This window comes from Peromyscus maniculatus, chromosome 21, assembly GCF_049852395.1.
Source record: "Peromyscus maniculatus bairdii isolate BWxNUB_F1_BW_parent chromosome 21, HU_Pman_BW_mat_3.1, whole genome shotgun sequence".
Taxonomy (NCBI): domain Eukaryota; kingdom Metazoa; phylum Chordata; class Mammalia; order Rodentia; family Cricetidae; genus Peromyscus; species Peromyscus maniculatus.
Genome location: NC_134872.1, coordinates 34,487,522 through 34,507,435, shown reverse-complemented (window position 1 = coordinate 34,507,435; position 19,914 = coordinate 34,487,522). Strand labels below are relative to the sequence as shown.

At 38.0% G+C, this 19,914-nt stretch overlaps 1 long non-coding RNA gene across 1 annotated transcript; it reads right to left on the bottom strand.

Annotated features, from left to right (window-relative positions):
• Nucleotides 1-270: 270 nt before the first annotated feature.
• On the bottom strand, nucleotides 271-18,950 carry LOC143270022 (uncharacterized). The gene is made up of 4 exons (XR_013046870.1): nucleotides 18,493-18,950; nucleotides 3,831-4,063; nucleotides 1,679-1,907; nucleotides 271-770 (listed from the first exon to the last, which is right to left on the bottom strand). It is a non-coding gene; the product is annotated as an uncharacterized LOC143270022 (long non-coding RNA).
• Nucleotides 18,951-19,914: the final 964 nt, after the last annotated feature.

Below are 19,914 nucleotides of genomic sequence, written 5' to 3'. Positions count from 1 at the left end.
TTCATCCAGGACAACCAGAGCCCATTTGCTCCAACCCCTACATCTTATTCATCATGAAATGCCACCTAGCCACTGCCTGTGATGATTTTTCCCTCAGCTTTTTGATGTTCCATTGCACTAACTGGCCCCTCCAAAAAAAAAAAAATCCAAAGCAAAACTTAAAACCCACAACAAGAAACAGGAACACATAAAGCCACCCATGAATAACAGTGTTTTACCTGAGTTGCATCCTGCTCTTTTTGAAAAGAATTCACACTTTTAGACCAGGTTGTAGCACAGATTCACATTCAAGTGCATACGTTATCCCTTTGTATGAATTTTGCCCTTGTTTTCATGGAAGAACCCAAAGAGCCAACCCAAACTTAACAACACAACCTCACAGACTAAGTCAGCTTCAGCCTGGCCATACCATAATGTACTGTTAACCCACTTAGTTGAGTCCTTTTGCATCAAGGGGGCTTTAGGACTGTTTACAGCTGTGCGCTTACAGGAGGGCACGAAGGGCTCTGGAAGACAGAGCAGCTGAGCAGGCACAGCAGCTCTTGGCTCAGTTCACAGGAGGGAAGGAGGACCCTGGGCTGTGCAATAGAGTCGAGTCACAACACTGAAACTGGCTTGTGGGCATTTCGCAAGATAGGTCGGTTCAGCCATCTCTGCTCTTTCCTCCTGGACCCCAGATGAACCTCCACTGGCTGCTTCCATGAGTCAGAACTTGCAAGTCAGTCACACAGCCTCTGTTTTCTTCTCCCTCAGGATCCAAATCTCTGAACCTTAGGTTAAAAAAAAAAAGTGTTTGGATATTCGGTAGATCAAGTGGAAAAAAACTGTGGAAAGTACTACAAGCATTTTTCTGTAAAACATAAATCCACTGTATTACTTTAGGGTTCATAGTATAGTGTTGGGAGATACACAAAGATGGTAAAATGGCTTCTAGAGTGAGAAATACTTTTCATCTCACAGGATTGCACATCACCACTGTAGCAGGAGCAGCTGTTTAAGTCTTTAGAAAAATCCTGAGTACAATGCTGGTTGTGGACCACAGTCCAGCCAATCTTTAAATTTCCTCACCCTGCCCATCTGTTATATTTTATCCTTTCAGCCACACATTCCCATTTCCTCCTGCCCTTAGTAAGCGCTGCTTTATTCTCCTGTGCACACTTGCCCATAAATACATTCACTGATGCTGTATTTCGTACACAAGTGAGAACACGTAACGCATTTTCTTTCTCTGACTTATTTCAAATAGGACCATATTATCCGGGTTTGTGCATGTTACAACAAAGAGCTGCTTTTTGGAGGCTGAATAATATTCCATCAAATATCTGTACTACATATTTCATTCATTCATCTAATAAGCAGTGCTTGGGTTGATTCCCTACCTTGGCTATTTTGAGGAATGCTAAGTGAACATGAGAATGTTGATGTCTTTTACTAGGTGGTAATTTCAGTCCCTTGTGTGTTAAGTCAACATTGCGGTGGTAACACTGTAAACCTATTGTTTTTTCATATTGTTTTTTTTTCAGGAACCTTCATACAATTTTCCTTAATTGCTGCTTTTAACATCTCCATGCCTTCTAAAATTCTTTCTGAAAGAAAGGGAAGGGGTAAAGAAATAAAAGTTGCAGTTATCCTCTGCTCATCCCTAGCATGGAGCACCCTGAATGAGGCAAGAACTTACTGTAAGCTCCATAAAGGCATGCTGAAGAATTGACACCTGGCACTGGGCGTGGCTCGCTGCTCTCCATAATGCCTCCCGGAAGTGACTGTGATTGACAGCTCTTTCCAGGATTCATGCTGCTTCCTCCCAAGGCAGACTTTCACTCATTTCTTCCTTCAAAAGCTACGATAATCCAAAAATGATCAACAACAAGAACCCCATTCATTGATTCTGATCAAATGACACACTTCTGTAAAAGCAAATGTTAGCGTAAGCCTTCTCTTTCCAAGCTTACTTTTAAGATAGCATTTGAGGCTTTCTGGAGCATTGACAAGAAAAGGATGTTAATTTTTTCCTGTCTAGAATTTAAATCAAGTATAATTAATAGATATGTGATGGTTAATTTTATAAATCTTATTTTGTGTAGTCTTTTATAATGGAGGACTTATTTAAAATTTTAGGGTATTTTAAAAATTAAAGGAAACCTTTCTTTAGGGGCCCCTATTTTCTGCTGACCTTAAATGGACATAACCTCCATTTTATATATGTATTCATCCTTGTTTTGCTTTAACTTAAATAAAAATAGATTTAAATTATTTGTCTTTGAGACCCTCAAGAGATTCGGTGCCTTTGCCCTCTTTTTAACTTTGTTTGAAGTTTGTTACTTGAACATTATTTTGTCTCTCAATGTTTATTCTGTTTTAGAAAAATTAATTTAGGAGTCCACATGTAGAGTCCCATTAATCCAGCTCATATCAGGGAGATCGAAATTCTACCAGTGTCTTACTTAGGGTTTATTTTACAAAATAAGTGGAATTCACTGGTAATCTTCAGAGTGTTTCTCTATACTGTTAATCAGCTAAACATAACCATCAATTATAAATGCAAATTTTCAGGGTTAAATTGAGTGTTCGGAGGCTTCAAAGTAGCTGTTATTGGCTGTACATTGCCAAGTCAACACAACGCAAAATAAAGTGTTGGGTCAATATTTATTTTTGAATTGGAGCTCTAGAGAGAGCTAATGTGGGGGGTAATTTGGGTCAATAAAAAAGAAATAAGGGTCTCCCAAAGGCAATAAAAAGAGATTTGCTTTAAATTGTGTATTTTTACATGAATTATCTGGATTATATCAACTCTTTAGAAGTCTGTGAAGAAGCAGGGCTGGAGGTCTACTCAAATGCTGGCATTTGCAGAGAAAACTCACATGAGGAGGGTCCAGAAATGAGGAAGACAGTCTTTCACATATTAAAAAAAAATGGAAAAAAAATCATGGAAATTTTAGATGCTGTTTATATCTCTTCATTGGTCCTGATTTCCTATATGTAACCTAATTAATTATCTATTTATTATCAAAATTTATATGGAAACACAGGCATGCTTAATCAGGCCCATTGTGTGTGAGTGTGTGTATGCATGTGTGTGTGTGTGTGTGCATGTGTGTGTGTGTGTGTGTGTGTGTGTTTAAATCAACATTTCTAGAATAAAAGTCATTTGTAAGCTTTACTAGTGGCTCACCACAGTGACAGGCTTCCAAACAAGGAGAAATAATTTATTAGCTCACAGTGTTTTTCTAGCACCCCCACCCCACCCTGAGGTGGTGCATAGGTTGTGCAATGAATAAATTAAGTATATTTTCTGCCTCGTGCTTGGCATAAATCATTACTTTTTCCAGACCAAAGGTGGGTGGCTATTTGTAAGACAGTTCTGCATTATACAGGCTCTGTGATTAGGTAGCGTGAGGGATACATTTTATTTACTAGTTTTTGCAAAATAATCATTTGCAAGATATTTTCCATTGTGAAAATAAAAATCCTTTCACCATAAAAAGAGCAAGAGACTCAGAGCATGCAAAATAAAGTTGGTTTATCAAATTTTAACTTGATGTAAATAATTTTTTCACTTTGACTCATAAAATGAAATATACCAATAATGTTCCTTTTGTTATTATTACTACAGTTACTGAAAATTTTTAGTTATGAGGAGAATTACTTTTACAAAGGTGGCTATGCAAATATCAAATGTATCTTTAAAAAAAATCTGGTTTTTGTATTCCTGTGAAGACCAGCTACTACTGAAGAATATGTATTTAATGTGGAACCGCAGAGTAAATGTGTTAGTTAGGCAAGGACAATTAAAACAGTGGTAGGTATTTATAAATTTATTTTATACTTACTTTATGTCTTCATAAACATAAAAAATGGTATTTTTCTCGTTAGTTGAGAATTTAGGATATGTGAAGATCAAAGTCTTCCATAATGGCCAAGTCATGTGATTTTTCAAGTCAGAGTGGCCAAGGAGATCAATTGCTAGCCCTAGCAAGTAGGCACCTGCAAAGCCCAGAAACTCACTTTCGTCAAGTTTGAAATGAGTAGGATGATTCTCCCCACACTTAATCAAGAAGAATATCTGCCAAAAGATGAAAACATAACTAAGCTTTTAAATAGATTTAAAATTAATTTAAAGGTTAAAATGATAACATAAATTCTGTTTTTAAATTTTATTTAAACAATATTTTTTTTCATTTATTTTACCTACCGACTGCAGTTTTTCCTCCCTCCTCTCGTCCCATCCCCCCATCCACCTCCCCCATCATCATTCAGAAAAGGGCAGGCCTCCCATGGGCTTGAACAGAGCATGGCACATCAAGTTGAGGCAGGACCAAACTCCTCCCCTTGCATCAAGGCTGAGCAAGGTAATCCCTTATGGGGGGAACAGGTTCCCAAAAGCCAACTAAGCACCAGGGACAGGTCCTGATCTTACTGCTAGGAGCCTTATAAAGAGACCAATGGGATTTCACCATGAAAAAGAATATAGATGATCAAATTGTAAACATGTGGATGTATGCTTGTGGTGTATTTTACCTGGAATGTGTATTTGCAGCCAGGAAGAACATTTCCACAGAAGTTTTCTGAATTTTCGCAGATTTGCAGAAATAAATTGAGAACACAGAAGACAAAACTTTTATAGACTTAGACTATAGGGACCATTGCTTCTTGCATGCCATGTTTTCTAGAAAGAAGTCTGGTGAGATGGCTTCTGTGGTCAAAGATGACCATCTCTTAGGAACATTCAACCCACACTAACTTAAAGTAATTAATACTAATTCATAGTATTAGAAACACTTCAAATATTTACTATAAAATCAATCATTTTTATCTACATTAATGAATTCATTTGCTTGGGCATTGTTATTTGTTTTTTTTTTTTATATAACAATAGTAAAATACCTGTCATGGGCTGCTCATAAAGAAAGAAGGTTTATTTAGCTCACAGGTTTGGAAACTCGGCATTTAATCTGATAGCATATTAATTTGTCCTCTAGTAAGGTCAGTGGATGGCAGCATACCATAAGGAGACATCATGTGCATGGAAAAGCATATCTCAACCAAAAAACAACCTGAAAGAGATGGGGGTCTTCACATTTCCTAAGTGACTGTCCTGATGAATTAAGCACCTTCTATCAGGCTCACATGCCTATTGCTGGCCAGCACTGAGTCAATGCACAGTGCCTCTATCCTTGTGGAAATGCAGGCCAGTGCTGGCTAGAATGTTGAATTCCATACACACTCCTCAACTCTAGGACTCCAGAGACAAAGACAGGAAGTTCATGAGATGGGGATAGACAGGATGACAGAAGAGACCCTATCTCAGAAACAATGATTATTCAAGCTGAAGCAGGGGGCAGTGGTGGTGAGAGAGGAGCCAGTGTGCAAAATGTTCATGTGCAAAGTTGTAAAAAGAAAGAGTAAAAGTAAACCAGGCAAATGAACAAACAAAACCCAGTGATTGATGCTGTTCTGTAGCTCCTTTAGCTCTGTAGCCTGCATATTACTTAGGTACCAAGCCCTCTCTAAATGTTTTTTTTTTTTCTCCTAACATATGAGAAGCAGTGTTATCTTGGTAATTGAAGTGTGCAGTGTCTTTAAGAAGCAAACAGTGTCACTGAATCTCCAGGATGAAAACGAGTTAACTGTGGTGGACAATCTTTTGGATGTGTTGTTGAATTAAGTTTGCAAGTATTTTATTAAGAAGTTTTGCATCTTTGTGCATCATGAATATCGGTCTATAATTTTCTGTTGTTTTTTTAATTATAAATTGTGTCTTAAGGGATTTTGGTTTCAAGATAATGGTGGCTTTGTAAAAGAAATTATGAAAAGTTCCTTCAGTGTTTTTATTTTTGGTGTGTGTGTGTGTGTGTGTGTGTGTGTGTGTGTGTGTGTGTGTGTGTGAGAGAGAGAGAGAGAGAGAGAGACAGAGACAGAGACAGAGACAGAGACAGAGAGTTTGAATGGTCAGAGAGGTGGGGAAACATGGGAGGAGTTGGAGGAAGGGATACACTGTATGAAAAATGTCAATTTTTAAAAAAATAATCAGTATTAATGGAAGAGTTGCTGTGATCTGTAGGTCTCTATTCATAGTTATTCAGTGCATTCCCTTTTCCTTCATTTTATATTTTTTCTCCCCTTTGACTAGCATGTACCAGCATAATGGGTTTCATTGTGACATCTTCATGCATGCATATAGGAAAAAGCATGCAGTTAAATATAATCTCTGGCACCAACAGGACAAGAAATGACTGCAGTACAAAAAATTAGTATTACTTTGTCAACAAAAACGTATTTAGACTATTTCACAGAGATCTTGTAGAAGACCATCATGTTTCTAATAACTACTTTTGGATAACTATGTAACACAAATACATGACGATATGAATGCTTAATAAATAGGAACATTTTAAGTGTACTCTTTTTTTTTTTTTTTTTTTTTTGGTTTTTCGAGACAGGGTTTCTCTGTGTAGCTTTGCGCCTTTTCCTGGAACTCACTTGGTAGCCCAGGCTGGCCTCGAACTCACAGAGATCTGCCTGGCTCTGCCTCCCGAGTGCTGGGATTAAAGGCGTGCGCCGCCACCACCGCCCGGCAGTTTAAGTGTACTCTTTCCTTGTATAAGACTTCACAATAATAATTGTCATCTGTGTCATTACTAAGATGGATGTGAAGAGCAGATTTACTGATGAGATTACTAGGCTTAAGCTCCGACTTGACATCTAGCCACTCAGAGTATTCTGAATATTTCCTGGTTTTGGTAGACACGGGATGTGTGGAGGGCACATGAAATGGGAACTGAAGGGAGTCTGGTGGTCTGGCATGAGCCTACCCCATCTATATCACGCCTTCTTACCATTGAGGTATAAAGAGAGTTTCCATCTAACAGTTTAAAAAGAGAGTTTAGAGTTTTGTGCACTCGGTTTTGGTATTTCTCTTTGTTTCTTTTTTTTTTTTTGTCCTCTTTGGAAGAAAAAAATATGCTGTGCAGTTAATAAATATTTATACCTTGCTATCAATAATGCAACACATCTTAGATGAAGACAGCCCCACAAGAAGGTACACACAATTCACCAGACCACATTTCCCTTTTCCTCATTTTTTTCGGGGTGTGGGGGGGAACATGATCAGATCTGTTGAGTTGGAATTTCAAAGAACCACAGTCATTACTGTTTACTTGAGACCAGGTGAAACAATGTGCAGGCCTGGCATGTTCTCCACACTAAGTCTCTCGGGTGACCCTGCAGGTAGCTCTGCTTCCTACTGACACCTCACATTTTCTGATTTTCTGGTTAAGAACATTATGGTGGTTTGGATTAGAAATGTCCTCCATAGGCTCAGGTGGTGCTGCCATGGGATATGGTGGGACTTAGAGGAAGTATGTCACTGGGGATGGCCTTTAAGGGTTTGAAGCTTCATCCCACATCCAATTTGCTCCCACCCCACCCCCAGTGCCTGACACACTACCTCTTCCACTCTTATGGGGCTTCCCTCTAGAGTAGCTGTGAGTCTTAAGTAAGCCCTTGTTTCCCCAAGTTGCTTTTGGTTATGGTGTTTTATCAGAGCAGCTGAAAAGCAGCTAACAGGTACAATATACCAAAGGAATGTACTTGGCCCTCATGCTTCTAGCATCAGGAGACTTCCTGGCTAACATCCCAGAAGTGCTAGTGAGACACATTTTATTCAGGCATCAGAGAGAGTGGGTTATCCATACAGGGTCAGCTTCATTTGTGAGTTAGACACACATTGAGTTAAAAACATGTTTTTTCAGTGATGCTCTTGACATTGGTAGCATATCCTTCAAAACTTCACATTTATCCTAGTTTCGTTACTGTTGCTGTGATAAAATATCCTTTCAAAAAAAAAAAAAAAACTTAGAAGGGACAGCTCATAGTTCCAGGATATAGTCCATCATCCCAGGGAAGTCAAGCAGCAACTTGAGACATCTAGTCATATCCATAGTCAAGCACAGAGAGAGATAGAATATAATCATGCATGCTTTTTGTTCAACTCATTTTTCTCTACCCTTCAAACTTATGGAATGGTGCCTCCTACAATGGATGGTACTTTCCACTTTAATTAACATACTCAAAACAATTTCTTATAGGTATGCTCACAGACCAACCCGATCTATACAACTCCTCATGGAAACTTCCCTCCCTTCAGATGATTCTAGATTTTGTCAGGTTTACAACTGAAACTATCACCTCATCTGATTGTGGATAGCTATTCTTTCTAAGTCAAGATTCTGTTCTCTGAACTGTACCACTTCCATGTTGGGAAACCCCTCATCCACCAGAGAGATGAGTGCTTTTATAATGTCTGCCACTGTCAGCAGAATTTCTCCTCAGTTCTATGTCCTGGCTTGTCTGCTCATGGTTAGAATACTATCAAAGAAATAGTATGATGTGTATGAAAATGAAGAAAAAAGAAGGAAATTAAAGATCAGTGGGATGGCTCTGTGGGTAAGAACACTTTCACCAAGCCCGATAACTTGAGTTCTGTCTCTGGAACCCACATCAGATAGAGACAACTGACTCCCCCAAGTTGTCCTCTGACCTTCACACATGTATCAGGGTAGGTGTGCAAATACACGTACATGTACACACACACATACTTATACATAATAAATTCAAAAATTTTGAGAATGTCATATATAACACTGAAACACACTGTCTAGACTAGTCCTGTCATTGATTTAGACATGAAGAGCTATAGTCTACCTGCCTGCTGAGGGTGACAGTCCTTCTGTTATTTGAACACCTTACAGGAGGAAATCCTGATGAGAAAAGAGCACAGACTATCGCCTGCACGTGGCAGCAGCGGGGAAGCTGAGAAAACTGATGTTCACTGATCTCTCTAAGGCTCTTTCGGAGTCAGGGGAAGGCAGGCTGTAAGAATATCGTCTGAGACTCCTGTATTTCATCCTTCAAACGGGAGCCTTTAAATCATTGAAAATAATAGGTTTCCTCTTGATTATATGTAATTTAAATATCTCATTAAATAGTAGAATTCAATATTATGACTGCTTTCTTTCTGCATAAAGGACAGTTTTTTTTTCAGTTGCTAGCCTATATGTTATTTTCAGCAATTCTTCTGGTTTCGAGGGAAAGTTGTGAAGTTTTACTACCAGAAAAAAAATGATACAAAGAAAGAAGTAGACACACTGCAAAGCTTTCAACCTGCACACATAGACTTGCGTGGAAGAGTCACTAACCTCAGTGCTAAATAAAAGATCAGAACCTTCAGGAAACACTGGCGACATGTTAGACACATGGGCAGTATTTTTTCTGTTTTCACAGGTCTCAGTCCTGAACACCTCACTCTCACTTACCTGTGAGGGTCTCATTTAGTGAGTGAAACTGAGGAATCATGGGCTGCCCCATCTCCGGTCAGAATTTGAGTCGTATTGAGGTACAATGTCTTTGTTTCCAGCAGACAGGAGCCCTGGAGCAGCTGCACCAAATCCCAGCTGCGGGGAAGAAGGGATTCTGACAGGTATGAGAAACCAAATTCTTAGAAAGAAAAGAAGTACTTATTAAAATTCTTTGAAATGTGGTTTAGGATGCTGGAGCTTTCAAGGCTCCATTCCTTTAGTGGCTATGTTCCTACGCTCAGAGCAGCAAAAGTAGAAATTCTTTCTGGGATGGAGAACAACTTGCTATCCCATGCATGTGGCACTAGGTGTGCAATGAAGAACTTTACTTCAACCCTGCTCATATTCTTATTTTGAATATATATATATATATATGTGTGTGTGTGTGTGTGTGTGTGTGTGTGTGTGTGTGTGTGTGTGTTTTACCTACACGTATGTGTGTGCACCAAATCCACGCCTGGTGCCCACAGAGGCCAGAAGAGGGCATGAGATTGCCCTGAAGCTGGAGTTACAGATAATTGCTAGCCACCATGTATGTGCTGGGAAGCACACACAGTTCTCTGAAAGAATAGCCACCACTCTTAACTGCTGAGCCATCTTGACATCTCCTGATTTTCTTAAAACCGTATTTTTATGCTGCTTATAATATTGTCTCTTAAAAGGGCATTTTTAAATTAACACAGAAAATTGCACTTATATATACATAAACTTTTGAAGTGCACATACTCAATGAGTAGTTGAGTGTAGCTAATTAAAAAAAATGATTTGCCTTGTTTCAGCACCATTTTCCTGGTAGAAAATATGAACTCTTCTTATTTTTTCAAGACATAGTATGCCATTGTTAACAATGTTGTCACCCTGAACACAATCTTCCAACTCTAAAGTACATTCTGTGAGTGCTTTCACACATCTCCTCATACACCTATACCCTCTCAGCCACTCCAACCTCCACTAACCACCATTCTACTCACCACTACAGTTTGAGTAACTGCATTCAGGTAAAAAGCACAACATGGAATCTCACAATCATGAGATCACATGACATTTGTCTTCCTTCATCAGGCTTGCCTTATGAAATACAAGCTTCTCTAGTTTCATCCACATTATCACAAATGATAAGATGGCCTTAATTTTGCAGATGAATAACAGTCCATTGTAATCAATAATACTTTTGTTTTGTTCTGTTAATATGTTGTTGGAACTTAGGAACAACATCTATATATAGCCTAATAATTGTGAATACTCATTTAGTGAAATGGACTATCCTTTCAATATACTGTTTAATTTATAGGGTAGGATAATTTTATTTACAAAGTTGTGTTGTGCCTCCATGTGATTTTCCACATGGGCTGTGCTAATTTCTCACCCAACAGTGAAGTGGTCCTTTTCCATATCCTCACAAGGCTTATCTTTCACTATTATTATAATAGCCATTTGACCATAAATGAACAAATATCTCTCTGTACAGGTAACGCTGCTTAATATCCACAATTTAAAAAAATTAAAATGAAAAAGAAAAGAAAAAATATCCAACTCTATCATCCAGAGATGACCTCTGAAATGATAGTTTATTTTCATTCATTCCTCTTTCCTCTGGATTGTAGACAAAGGGAGCAGGAGAGGGGGAAATAGAGAAGTGGAGAGAAACAACAGTTATATGTAGGTCATAGTATCCATATTCAAAAGTATGCTGTCATTACAGTATTGCCTTTGTTCATATTGAGTCCTAATGTATATAAGCTGTCGTTCATTTATAATCACTGTGGAATATTACCAGTACTATGCTTTCAAAATGTACTTCTTTTGTCATATTTTAGCTCCTTTTCCTAGAATTTTCCTTCATCTCAAATTCAAACTCGTGCAAATATATAAATGCAAACTTTGCTGCACTGTTGATAACACCACTGATCAAGGGTTAGTCAAAGGAGAAATACTGAAGAGCACAAATTGAAATAGAATCTTGCTTTCTGGTTCTTATCAAGCAGATATTCAATTACTGACCTCTTTAATTTAGGTACCATTCGATCCTGCCATTGATATTTACCTGTCATGTCCAAAAGAAAAGTCGGAGTCATTGTTTTCCCTAAATGCCTCACTAGAATTAAGTTATACTGCATCAATAGCATACTCCACATCTACCACTCGTTAAACATATCAAAAATGGAAATGAGTTGAGTTTGGCATAACTCATAATGTCATTTGGGAAGAAGACAGAGGATCCGCGCCAACATTAATGTGCACTGTGTGAATAATTTACTTTAATTTCAATTACAGCACAGGGATGAGATGTAGGAAGCCTTCCCTGTAGCTGCTCTGAGCTCTGGGATTTAACTTGGTTAGCAGAACAATTTATATGGCTTAGGGACCTATATTTGAAGCCAAGATGCCATGGGTAAAGATGCAAAATAAATAGTGGTCCATGGTGTCTGTAGTTTGCACAATAGGAGAAGAAGAGAATTAAAAGTGAGAGGGCAAGAAACAGGGCAATTTCTACGGTGGGAGGCTTAAAATTAGCAGTGTTTATGAAGCTCATGGAGAGAGGGAAAACACACTGCTTACATGTATCCAGACAACTCCACAGGTCAAGATTACCACTGAAGGCTAAATGAAAGTGAGCCCCTATGCAAAGGCATGTTTATCAGGAATGAACTGAGTAGAGAAGACAAGGCAGTGAATATTTTATCAAATTATTTATTATTAGTGTATGTTAATTGTACAAGGTTATCATCTTTATTTGACCTTTATCTACAGTTAATACATACATGCTGCTCACATTTACCCACCTCTCCCCCTCAAATCACCCATTCTTCCAGATCTTCCCTTCCTCTTCTCATATATTCTTCTTTATTTTTTTATTAATTTAAAATACTATACACTTCAGTCTAACTTCCAAAATCCATGATTATTTGTCTTTCTGAGTCTGGCTTATTTGACATAACATGATAATCTCCAGCTCCATCAATTTTCCCACAAATGACATAATTATATTCTGTATGGCTGGGTAAATTCCATTGTGTATTATACATTTCATTCATCAATAGATGGGCATCCACTCTGATTCAATAGCTTGGTCATTGTGAATTTTTTCCTCTCTGTTTCAATGACTACCTCCTTAGTGAAATTTCTGAAATGGCTTGCTACCTTTAAACAGTATCTCTTAGAAATACTTGCTATATTCTGAGATAAGGAAGCTGACTGTATTTTCTCATTCACAACATGTGTCTATTTTTTGTTGAATGTTCTAGAGAAAGTTCTGTCTTTCTTTTCAGAAGTCAATAGATAGTAGGATTGGGATTTTAGTTACACACTCTATTAGTCAAGACTCATTCAGCACGGTACTATGAGCTGCTGCCTTCTTAGCATACGCAGTACTTCTTCAATTTAAGGTACTTGTGATTGTGTGTCAACTTGTCTGGGGTAAGAGAGTCACAGATAGCTCACCAGAGACTTTCCAGGAGATAACCAAATCATTAAAGAAGGAAGACCCTGCCCATGTGAGTAGATATCAACTCATCCACTGAAACCCAAATACAAAGGGGAGGAGGAAGACTAAATGCACACTTTTCTGGAGCCGGGCCATGCATCTTCTATCTGTGGATGCTAGTCTCTTGAATTTTAATCTCTGGGATATATGTTCTTTGACTTTAGTTGAGATTTACACCATTATCTTCCCTGATTCCCAGGACTTCAGATTTAGAGTAAATTACACCACAACTTGCTGATAGAAGACTGCGGTACTTACCCTCCATAGTTATATAATCCAACTCCTACAAAAAGTCCCCTCATAAAATACCCATTAATATCTTATTCTCTGTTTCTCTGGAGAACTCTAAGTAAAACAGTACCTTTAACTTTTTAAAGTTCGGGAAGAAGACAGAGGATCCGCGCCAACATTAATGTGCACTGTGTGAATAATTTACTTTAATTTCAATTACAGCATGGGGATGAGATGTAGGAAGCCTTCCCTGTAGCGATCTGAGTGTTTTGCTGGTGGTGCAATGATACCTTATGTGAGCATGTGATCAGGGGGTCTTGTCATAGGGGTTACATCCATTTTTCAAATATTGCAGTAAGTAAAGACTGTTTCATTTGCTCAAGTTAGTAAAGCATGTGGATAGTCACTTTAGGGGCTTATTCCCAGGGAAGATTAAGTCTTCCTCTCTTGGTAGTCCTTGGTTGCCTATGTCTCTTCTTCTAGGCATGTGGTGGGTCCCAGTAAGGTGAGATTTCCCCCTTCCACATTGGCATGTAAGCTGGTATTATCATTATGTTTGTTTATACAACTATAGTATTGATGTTCCATGGATGTAGCTTCCCTTTTCTATAGAGAAGACACCATCTCTAAACAGACACCCTGATCCTCCAACTCTTATAACATTTCTACCGTGTTTGGTGATCTTGCCTTAAGGATAGGGATAGTGTTATAGATATACTCTTCCCTGAACCTATGGGTATAAAGATATGTATTTAGAATGCACTTAGGAAATATATTGTAATGCATTTACCTTAATTGTTCTAGTATTAATGAAAACTTGGGAGTCAGAAATTGAGATAAAAAATCTGATAAATCCAAAGAATAGTGGAGAAACAATCAGCTGACCATACTCTCCATGTTTTCCAGGTCAAAAAGCCCCCAAAGTCTCTCCAATCCTCTTCTTATCCCTACCTGTACTCTCTATCCAACTCCCTTGGCCCTCCAACATATCTATGGTTAATTCCAGACAGCCAATCACTGACTCCACCCTCTGACTTAAGATTTAACTTTATTAGAAGTCCTAGAGTGTCAGTGCCAGTGAGAACAAATATCCTACAACAATATTGGTTTAGGAAAAGTGGCAGAAGTATGTTCTCATCTAAGATTCTTGACCTTTCCAGCTATTAAAGGGTTACTTGATACCAAGTGGTTAGCCCTAAAAAATACACATATAAGCAACACTAAATGGACTCAGCAGGTTCTATTTATATGTTTATTTGCATTTTATATATACCCAAATATGCATATATACACAAATATGTATATATACAAAATTTGTGTGCATAAACATATACATATATGTATATAATTATATACACATATACAACTTAGAGTAAATTGTATCATATCACAGTTTGCTGATGGAAGCCTACAGTACTTCTTGTCCTCCATACTTACATAATCCAATTCCCACACAGATAGGCCCATAAAATATCTATTAATATCATGTATATATAACTATAATTAAAGAAAAAGAGGCCATGAAATTGAGAGAGAGAGAGTGGGTTGAGGACAATGAATTGGTTCTGAGAGAGAAAATGATATAATTATATTTTAATTATATAAAATACATAAAGCAAGTAGAGTATGATTAGCAATGAAGGCTGTAAGTCCCAGGTTTCTCCACTGCTCTTTACCTCCTTAGCCAATTTTCCTAGCTTGATGGGTGGAATAATATGAAAATGGGGGCAGGAACTGGTGAGATGGATCTACAGATACAGTGATTGCAGGTAAAAGCCAGGAAGAACAACATGCAGCTCTACCCCTAGGATGGTATCTGGGAGAAAGGAGGGTCCTGGGCACTCAGTCACAAGCTAACCTAGTCAGTCATCAAGCTCTAGGTTTAGTGAGAGAATTGGATTTTAAAAATAAGGTACAGAGTAATTTGAGGGTAAAGAGACTCTCAAATGTCAACCTCTGGCCCCCACACATACACACAGGAACAAATATACTCTTTCTACCATGTGCTCAACACATACAAAAATAAAAAGAAAGAATATGATAATGATGAAGGCTCTGCAGGAATGATTTTGATAACTTAGGTTATACTCCATGCCTCAACATTTTAATTGCTCATGAAAGAAGTAAAAATATTGAACATAATTTCAGGATATATATATATTTTTAAAAAGTCTGTAATTTCAGTGTACAGATTAAATGTTGTAGCCACACACTCATCCCCAGGCATAGTAGCTGCGCAATGACTGACTTACACTAAATCTGGCCCAGCATCTGCTTTTTACTGGTAAAGACTTTTGAAACACAACAAGATGTATTTGCTTGTCTACTTTCTGTTACTGCCTTTGAGCTGAGACAATGAGGTTGAGGGATTGAATAGTCCACAAAGCCTGAAATACTTGTGATCTGATCTCTTCCAGAAATAGTTTACCAAGCCCGGCTTTCTGTATTTGTCTTCACATAATGAATTAATTAGGGTTTCTATTGCTGTGATAAGAGACTATGACCAAAAGCAACACGGGTAGGAAGGAGTTAATTTCATCTTACAATTTCAGTCAACAGGCCATCAGAGAGGGAAGTCATTTCAGGAACTGAAGCAGAGGCCAGAAAGGAGCGTCACTTCCTGACTTGCTTGGTCTTCTTTCTTATTCAATCTAGGATCATCTGTCCTGGGGTGGCAACTCCCCTCCCCTACAACCACAGACTAGGGACTAGACTTTGTCCAAATCAATCATAAATTAAGGAAATGCTCTATAGCCTTGCCTACAGACAATTAGGGTAGAGGATTTTTGAGGTTCCTTGTCCACAATAACTCTAGATGGTGTCAGGTTGACAAAAAAGCCACAAGGACACAGAAATCTAAGGAGAGACCTCACACAAGGGCAAAGAGCAGCTGTGCTTCTCTTATTGGAATGGCTCCACGTGGAGAGTGGTCCTTTAGAACAAGGAATTATTTGGGACAAGTGAGTCGACTCAGATGATAAGAATGCTTAATGTCTAACAAGAGGACCTTAGTTCAAGCCTTCAGACTTAAATAAGATGTCAGGTATGGCTGTGACTCCTTCTAAGTCCAGGTTGGTAGATGGAGACAAAGCAGATCCCTGGGAATTCACTAGCTGGAAAGCAGGAATAGTCCATTTCTGTGAGAGATGTGGTCTTAAGGAATCAAGTTGGAGTGATAGAAGATGAGGCTCAATGTCCTTCTTTGGCTTCTGTACACAGCCTGCCTTACATACTAAATCCAACAATTAAATTAATTAAATAAAAAAATACTATAAAATCTGTGTATGTAGCAAAGAAGTCTTATAAGGTCCACTTCCATCCCAATTTCAGATTCTAAAGCAAGTCAAATGCTTCATACTGTATGCATCTATCGAAATACTCATGAATGGCATGCTGAATTTTTCTTTAAAGATTTTCAAACTTTCTACCCCTATATAATATTATATAATTTATATGCATATTTTTAATAATATTACATTTTCTGTGATTCTTTAATAAGGAAATTAACTTATAAAATGCATGTGTTCCTTGTGGTTATTTTTACTTCAACATTCTTCACTATGTTGAGAGGGAATACATATTTGGATATCATTGAATTAATGCTGCAACAAGATAATTAAGTCATAATACCCACATTATCTGATATAATTGTTTTCCACCTAGCTGTTGAGGGTGGTTCCATGGACTGCAAGGACATTTTTTTTTAACATATCAAAATATGCTGAGAAAAAGTGACTAAAAATTCATCAGAACAATTTCCAATTTTCAGGTAACTAATGCTTGCATAGTTTTTGCTCTCAACAGTAGAGAAACAATGGACCAAGACCATTACCATCATCTCTTATGAAAATACTAACAGAGCAGGAAATCATCAGGAAGCACTTGGATAAGAGTCAGTGGGTGACATTAAATTATATTGTGCTTCAATGTCAGAGGAGGCACACTGTGTGACTACAAAGTCAAGAAGATATCTAGCTGGGTACAAAGGCTCCTGCCAAAGTCCTGTTATGCCTATCTCATTTGGGGCACAGTTAAGTAAGGAACCACCTTTCTAACAAGGACTCCAGTTGTCTAGCTGGCACATACCAGCAAAAGAAAGAGATCAAGCACTCTGTTCTCTAAACCTACGGATGATAAAATGCCCCATTTGAGCTGCCATGTGGGTGCAAGGAATTGAACTTGAGTCCTCTTGAAAAGCAGCCACTCTTAACTCTAAACCACTGAGTCATCTCTCCAGCTCCAATCTTAATTTTTTAGCCTTATGCCCAGAACCCAGTGTTGGGTGGCATGCCTACCCTTCTTACACCTTTTCTTCTAGGTTGTATAGCTTCTTCCCAGCTCTAAAACACAGAGCTACTCCATCAAAATAGTAAAAGACTTGATATCTGCTAATAAGAATATGGGTAGTTTTGAAGGGGGCCCAAATAACTGCATTTTAAGAGAGGAGAGGGTGAAGCAGACATTGGTAATTTAGTAGACTCATTAAAAGCTGTAAGGGGAGAAGTGGAGGTGTCTAAGAATGTATTTACCGACTATGGGAATGAGCAAATTAAATCATGCCAGGACTACATAGAACGCACTACTGTTCCTCTACATACTCTTGTTTCCATAGGGAATTCTCTGTGAGAAGACCCATTCAAAGTATGAATTAAGAGTGAAGTTGGTGCTTTCAAGATTTTTTTTTTACTTGAAATCTTCAGCTACTTTAGTGTATGAGTATATATGAGTAAAAACACATGCATTTCTCATTTGAAGACAACTACATGGGTTGTACTTTTTGTATTCTAAAAGTCTGTAAACATGAGCCACAAAAGGGTTTCAAGGTCAAGGCCAAGGAACAAGCAACCTTGAAGATTAAATTGCTTCTTCTCTCTCCTGCTCCTCCCTCCACCTGACACCATCTCAACACCCACAAGCCTAGCTCCGAATCCATGGCCCTTGAACCTGCTTTGTTAATTAGACACTTTTGCTGGGCTCCTTCCCTCAGCTCTCCTTCCTTCTGTCTGCTGTCATCTCCGCACCCACAGGGATAGCTCCAGACCTATGATTCAGAAGCCATCTTTTCTGGGTCCAATTAAATATTTCATGCAACAGCTTTACCTGCCTTTACCTCCATTCACACAGTTCTTGCCCAATTCAAATAGTCCAGAATCTCATATCAGACACATAAGCAAAGAAAGAGGTTGACATTCTCATGTCATATCACAAAATTAAACACAACACGAGTGGCCATGATAGCTCTCTCCTATCAAGTCCACTAGTCCCAGAGAAATTTTGCCCCTTATAAAGACTGCCATGGCTAGCCTGCTGTGTACTGATGAATATTTATGAATTTTTACTTGTGTTGTTTAATTCTTCTAATTTACCTTCAAGACCCTATATTATCTCCTCTACTTAATCCATTCTCCCTGTAAAGCTTACCTGGAATTGTCCAGCTGGCTTCTTGAGGTTTTCTGTGTCATCTTCATTTCAGCCTAAGTTCTCTTTGCTATTTCTGTCTCTTTACTGAATTAATATTTCAAGTCCTGAGTTGCTTTTTTGTCACTTTGTTCAGCCTTATATTTGTATTTTTTTGAACATCACTCAGCTGTTTATTGTTAGCCTCTTAAATTTCAATGAAGCATTTGTTCTTTTAGTTCTTTGTTGAAGTTAATGATTGTTCTTTTAAATTTTGTGCCCTGGAGTTCATTTAGGTAGTTCTCAATAGAGATTGCCTTCCAAGGAAACAATATGAAGGTTTAAAGCTTGGTCATCAAATTATAGTGCATTTAGGAAATGGACAGACCTATAGAAGGTAGGGCCTACAAGGAGTAAAGTATGCCATTGAGGGTTTGCACCTAAAGAAGACATTAGGACTTCCATCTGACTCTGTTTCTCTTTCTCTTTTCCACCCCACAGTCATCCTGAAGTGGTCAGTGTCTTTCGTCACAGGCTCCTACTATGATGCTCTTCCCCATCATAGGTCTCAGACAGTAGGTCAGTATATCATGCGACCTCTGACAGTCTGAGTCAGAATAAACATTTCATTTCATAAACAGGTTGCCTCAGGTATTTTATTAGAGAATAGAAAGCTGAGTAACATTTTGCAGAAGTTTAAAACTTTGAGGTTTAGTTTATCAGTCCGTTATTTTGTGGATTGTGTTATTGATGGGAATTTAAAGAACTTTTATCAGTCCTAACATTTTGTTTTCATTCATTTCCTTAATTTGATATAGTTTTGTGTCTACAATGAAGTCTATTTTCATATAAAATGGGAGATGTATCTCACACTTAATTTCTTACATTGCTAAAGCATCAATTCCTAAAAACAGGTAATTAATGGTTTAGCTATTTGATAAGTCTTTATGTAAAGTGGAGTTCTTCTGTTCATTTGACAGTGGAATATTATTGACTCAATCAAATTAGTATGATTGAGTAATTTTTCTTCTTTAACTTTTAATGCTATATATTTTAGGGATGGGGAATGGAAGGACAGTGTAGAGAAAGGAATATGAGGAGGAATACACTAAAACTAAAGGCCTTTTAAAAAGCCATATGGAAACCCAATACTGGAGAAGCTTCCTAAAATATGTACATATACGTATATAAAAATAATTTAAATGTAGTTACCCTATAATGAGGAAGAAAATCTCCAACTAGACACCATATATAACCAAATAAAAATGCCAGAATAAGGAATAGGTTACATCTTTTTAAGTTGTTGGCCAATGGGGTCACATAGACCTCCAGACAGTTGCCCATGCTGTTTGCTACCCTCTAGAAATTGACAGTAAGACTCTATTGCTGCATTCAACACATACTTGTGTCACAGAACATAGAAAGATCTCATTAGCTAGCTTTTGT